The sequence below is a fragment of the Helianthus annuus genome, chromosome 10, assembly GCF_002127325.2.
Source record: "Helianthus annuus cultivar XRQ/B chromosome 10, HanXRQr2.0-SUNRISE, whole genome shotgun sequence".
NCBI lineage: Eukaryota > Viridiplantae > Streptophyta > Magnoliopsida > Asterales > Asteraceae > Helianthus > Helianthus annuus.
This window is the reverse complement of record NC_035442.2, coordinates 155,983,632-155,990,322: the sequence shown is the minus strand read 5'-3', so window position 1 is coordinate 155,990,322 and position 6,691 is coordinate 155,983,632.

Below are 6,691 nucleotides of genomic sequence, written 5' to 3'. Positions count from 1 at the left end.
AACAGATCGTCGATCCTGGGTAACGGATACCTATTCTTGATAGTGACCTTGTTAAGCTCACGGTAATCGATGCACAGACGCATCGATCCATCCTTCTTTTTAACGAACAAGATTGGCGCTCCCCAAGGAGACGAGCTAGGCCTAATAAAACCTTTAGCTAACAGATCATCCAACTGCGTCCTCAACTCCTTCATCTCCGTTGGTGCCAACCTATATGGTGCTCTCGCTACAGGCGCTGCACCTGGAATGATGTCTGTTCGAAACTCCACTTGCCTATCTGGTGGCAAACCGGGTAGTTCTTCAGGGAATACTTCAGGGTATTCTGAGATAACCGGGATATCTTCGATCTTCGGCTTTGGCTCATCAATAGTAACTTGTGCCATATAAATGACACACCCCTTCTGCAGGCATCTGGATGCCTTGAGCATGGACACTTGCTCAGGCAATCCATGCTGGGTATCTCCCTGGATAGTAAGTGACTCACCGGACGGAGTCTTAACTACCACTTGCTTTCTGTTGCACAGAATCTGGGCTTGGTTATGCGATAACCAATCCATGCCTATCACTATATCAAATCCGGCTAGCTTAAAGGGAAGCAAGGATAACGGGAAAGAATGATTCCTAATGGATATAACACATCCATCTAGAACAGTCGAGGCGGTTTCTATGGTTCCATCGGCTAATTCCACCTCATACTTCACACTTAAGGTTTTAACAGGTAGGTTTAACAATTTACAGAACTTATCATCCACAAATGACTTATCTGCTCCTGAATCAAATAGAACTCTAGCAAAAACATCATTTACAAGAAAAGTACCTGTAATGACGTTGTCATCTAGAATTGCTTCCTTGGCGTCCATTCTGAAGACTCTCGCATTTGTCTTCTTTCCATCCTCAGCTTTCTTAGTATTCTTTGGGCAATTAGACTTGATGTGCCCCTTCTCGTTGCAACCGTAACAGGTTGCATCTTTCAGACCTTTGCACTTCAGAGTTGTATGATCTGCAGATTTGCAGATTCCACAGGGCCTCACGGGAGACTACGATTTCGATTCCAAACGACATTTCCCAAAATGATGTCTCTTGCAGGTCTTGCATCTGGGCTTATCCCCTGATGGTTGCCAATCTCTCCGAGATCCCGACCCTTTCCTGCGGTCGTTGTTCCCTCGGTGTCGTTTTTCCGATCTTCGTGAGGTGTCGTCCTCACGTTTCCTCTTGTTTTCCTCTGAGCTCTTAAGGGCTCTCAATCTGACTACATCTTGAGTGAGGGAGAGGGATAGATCAGCTACTGGTCTGAACGTCGTAGGCCTGGATGCCTTAACGCTCGCCTTGATCTCTGGTGCCAGACCCCCAATAAAACGAGCGATCCTTCGCGGCTCCGGGGTCACCAAATACGGCACTAATCGAGATAAGGTGTTGAAGGTAGTGAGATACGCCTGACAGTCGAGGTTCTTCATTACCAGGGATACGAAATCCGATTCGATCCTTTCGACTTCGTGTTGCGGACAGAAATTTTCCTTGATCAGGGCTACAAACTGATCCCATGTCATGCTGTACAATGTGGCCTTACCGGCAGCTTGTAGGAGTGACTTCCACCATGCTAGAACATCTCCTTTAAACGACTGGGACACGTACTTCACCACGTCCCTATCAGCACACCCGCTGATATCAACTACCGTATCCATCTCATCTAACCACGTCATGCAGTCAACTGCTCCTTTCTCCCCAGTAAAATCCCTGGGTTTGCATGAAACGAAATACTTGTACGTACAGGACTTACTGTGCGTATCATGCTTCTGCTTGATTTCTTGTTTCGGTACGCTGCTGTGGTTGGAGGAGTGATTATCCTCCTCATCCTTTTTCGGCTCATTTTTCTTAGAAGGCGGCTTACTATAAGCCTCCGAATGAGTCTTGGGCTTGACGTGCGATACGGTTCGGGTCCTACTCCGAGTCCCGCTAGATTCTCTGAATTGCCTATCCATAGCTTTGGCAACAGCGTTTTCTACCAGTGCTTGCAGTTCCGCACCAGTTACGTGAATCTTTGTATTATCTGGGTGTTCCCCAGAACGACTGTTGGTTTCTTCCGATTTTGCCATGTAGCTTTAAGCTATATAAAAGTAAGGACAAGGTCTATTTAGAAACATAACAGTATTATCGTCCTTGACGATTTATTAACCATGGTATTAATAACCATAATAGTTAATTTATTTAATTTCATTCAGCACCTTTATTAGCAACTATATCATAGAATGAAATATATATATTGGCACCATAGGCCTAGTCACTTCGGACAACTTCTAAATTTTAAATTCAGATTTTTATAGGATTAAAATTTGTATAATTTAACAGATAATCCTTTACTTGGCAGGGAGTCATAAACCACAACTGCCTTTTTTGTTTTATATGACATAGTCATAACCCGTAGGTATCAAGTCATTACCAGACTTGTATACAGATATAATCTGTAGATAATTTATCAAAAGGGTGGCTTGTGTGATTTTACAGATCACGCTTGGCCAAGAATGTTAACATGTTTACAGATGTTAACAGGGATTTGAATCTTTTTAACCAGGTTTTACCATATTGGCCAGGCCTTTTAATAAGACGTTCAAGCTAGGTTTTACCTTTTTAAGATTCTTATTAAAATGGTAAATCAAAATAATATTTGATATTTTTCATTTATTGCATATTATGTTCATGCATATAGATAAAATGAAAAGCTTAAATTAACCATTTTAAATAAAGTAAACTAGTACAACTTTGCCCTAAACGGGACTTTTAACTCAAATAACATGCCCACGCAGGGGCTAAACCAAAAACAAACAACAAACAAACAAAACAAAACAAACCCACGCAGGGGTTAAACAGGAATAACATACCCACGCAGGGGTAGAATAAGAGAAATATACCCACGCAGGGGTAGAATACAGGAATAAATGTCCTCGCAGGGACATGAGTAAATGAGCTAACAACCAAAGGATTTAATAATCCTTCTTACTCTTACCCTTAATCAAGTCAACCATCTTCTTGAACATACCGCGGTTGTGTCGGCGATCTTGTCGCATTTCCTGTCGCAATTCCCGTCGCACGTCGTGTATCCCTTGCAGGATTTCTTGGACTTGCGGTGGCGACATCATCGGCGCCGGCGGCGGTGGCTGATACTGCGGTGGCTGTGGAGGCTGCGGCTGCTGGTACCCTTGCGGTAAGTACCCAAAAGCTGATTGTCCCGTAGCCCAGGGACCTCCAAAAGCACTCTCCTGGTTGAGAGGGTTGTAGCCTGAAGCTAACCAGTAGGGATCTCCCGTATAATCATAACCGGGAGGAAAAGTCGGCTCGAAAGGGTTGAACTGTGCTGCGCTAGCATACGCACGGATTGGCTCTCCAAAGTTCTGTGGTGGCAGTGGCACAATAGGCGCAGAAGAAACCTCTGAGACGGGATGCGGAGACTCTCCCATCTCTGACTCCTCGTGGAGCGGCGAGTAGCGGCTGCTACCTGAGTGTCGAGGGGTGCCAATGCGAATCCCTCCTCGCGTAGACATACGCGCGTTCCTCCTTGGCCTCTGAGGCGGAGGAGGCAAAACCGGTGGTGGTGGTGGCGACGGAGTGACCACGTCGCGCCAGAAGGCCTCAGATGGGTCCTGCTGCTGAGGCTGCTGCTGATGCTGCTGATGCTGGGAGTGATGCTGCGAGTGCACGGGAGAACCGTGGTAAGACTGGTGCATGGGGGAGTTATGGTAGCTGGGGGTATAGACCCAGTCGTGCTGCTTAAACCTCTCCTCGTAGCTGTCAACACCATTGAAAGGTGATCCCCTGTATGGTGACCCATCCGATATCTCAATGGGATGGTTGGGAGTGCCGGACGGTGGCATGGAGGGATCGGTGTCCTCGTCGACCTCCATCTTGTTGCCACCAGAGAAGTGGTCTTCAGGTCCTAGTGGGTTATGACCCACTGGTTCATCCAAGTAGGCATCAGGGTTGTACAGGCCCTGATAAACGGGTGCTGGGTAGTTGTGAGGTGACTGGTGAAGAGGTATGAAAGATCCATGGGAGTCGTGGGGCCCATTTTCAGAATGTGGCCCAAAGGAGTGAGGTAGGGATGGTGAGGTACTCAGTGATACCGAGTGCCTGGCTGGTTCAGCAAATGATCTCCAAAGATCGTGGGCAGCAGTGTTGTGGGATGCTGATGGGGTTCGCCTATACGAAGGCCCTGCTCATGATCATGTGAGGTGGCGAATCCTCCTCGTCCCCTTCCTCGAACTCGTGGCGGCATATTGAACCTGTCAAAAATCAAACAAGTTGCACAACAAAATATATATGAGACAAAGTTAGAAAATGAAAATAAAAATAAACGAAATTTTGAACATTTCCTAAGTTCTTTGTCTAGACTCGAAAATCGAGGAATGTGCTATTGTGTAACTGAGATTAAACACAAAAGACTAGTGTTTAATTCACTCAGCGTTGGCTCTCATACCAACCTGTCACACCCCGAACTCCACGTGTCACCGGTGGGCCCGGTGTGGGGTATGGTGACGTAGTTGGCATCGTCATAGATAAACAACACAATATAATAATGCACAGCGGAAGCAGAAATAGATACATTTCAACTTTTAAAAAAAATGCAATAATAAATATCACAAGTAGTTGAAACGGATCCACAGACGGATCAAATAAAATAAGATAAATTGTTCAACAGTTTATTGTCGTCCGAGCTTGCGAGACTATTGTGGACGCTCTTTAGGAAACAGCCAGCCTAGTACGTATAGTACCTGCACTTAACCTTTTGGGAAAAATACGTCAGTTTACACTGGTAAATACAAATTAACTGACTCATTTTGAAAATGATTGAAAATTGATTTAAATGCACATGGCATAAATATTTTTATAACTTGGGATAATTATGCAAGATAAACTTGTAATGGATTTATATGTTACTCCGCGTTCAGTAGCCCGGGATCTTCTGTCCGGGTTAAAGATTAATAGACACACCACAATATAGAGTTATACACGACGGATGTACGCCTACACCCCGTGCTCTGGTCGTGGCCATCTCGTAAGATAATGCCAAGGATATCCGGGACATGGTCATTAACCCCCCAAAGGCTTCAAGTAATAAAACACATTCAAAACAGGGTCATCTCAATGGATTTAACCACTATACGATTAAATGATTCGATGCCGGACCAAGCGATATTTTATATACCTTACCCCAAGCCCATATAGGGAAAATAAGTCAAAATGTATTTACCTGAGTAAGTATGAATCACAATTGGTAAGTGTAGGTAGCTTTTACCGGGCCTCCTATTCTGGAACAAAGGTTTATAATAACCTATTAGATTCTTAACGGGTCTTTATTTAAGCTTTAGCTTAGACCGGTTAGTTTTAAGGACGATACGGTACAAGCGCATGATTAAGCGAAAGACCGGATAGAATGTGGTTTAGACCCGACAAGTTTGAATACTTGTATAATATGGGTATACTAAATATATTCTGGATTTTGAGACGAAAATGATAACGTTTGACCCGTTTCGGTCAATTTACGCAAACTAGTTACGTAAACCGAACCGAACGCAAAAAGGGCGTTACGGGTAACCAAAAGAGTCATATGCAAGTTCCCTGAGATAATATGCTTTAAATATTATATAATATCAGTAAGTTATGCTCTATTATGCCCCGAATAATTTTAAACTCAATTTATGCTTTAGAAGGGCATTTTGGTCATTTAAAATGTTATCAAAGAGTTAAATTGGAAATATGGGTTTCGGGTCTGATTTATACAGTACATATACTTAATTTGGCATATTATAACAGTAGGGTATGACCCATATTCAAAACTTATCATTTAAAATTAAACTATGCACCGTAGGGGTATTTTAGTAATTTCACAAGGGCTAAAAATGCCAAAACTGGAAATCTGAGTTCGAAAACTTATACTTACTGTTATTATACGAAAATATGCTAAACACATCAGTAGGTATGAATCTTATATGTTTAAAACGGGTATAACGCTTACTATGCGCTAAAAACGCTCAAAATGCGATTTAGAGCCGTTTCCGGGTTTTCAAAAGAAAGCTGAGATTTTTATATTTCCAGAATGCTCAAAATAATTTATTTAACATATAAAATCAGTAGAAAAAGGTTTGGGGTCAAAAGAATGTATAAAACTCATTTTATGGCTTAAACGGTCAAAACCGGCATTAACCGAATCGACTTAGCGACGTATGGTCCGATCAGCCAAAAATTAAATAAAAATCATCAAAAATCCCAAAATATTATATAACATCAGTGGGTAAAAAGTTTTATATTAAAACGTGGCCTGAAATGGGTTATACGCGAAATGCGCCGTTTATTAAACATAAAGCTTTAGTTTTACGCTATCGGCCATAACTCAAAATCTGGACCACCAACTGGTCTCAAATTTTCGGTGCAAGTTTATAAATTAGTAATAAAGATTTCTACTCTTTCACTTTTCCAAAAATCACGTTTTATATCAAAAAGGGCAAAATGGTCAACTTTATCGGAAACATGCAAATGAATCGGCTAAGCATAGACTCAAGTATCAAAAATTCCAGAAAGTTACACTAAAATAAAAATGGTCAAAAATAGTCTCTAATACAGATCTCAAACATGCATGCACGGATCCGAATCGATAGTCTACGAAAAAGTCGTTTTATAAGACCTTCGGTTCCGATCCGAG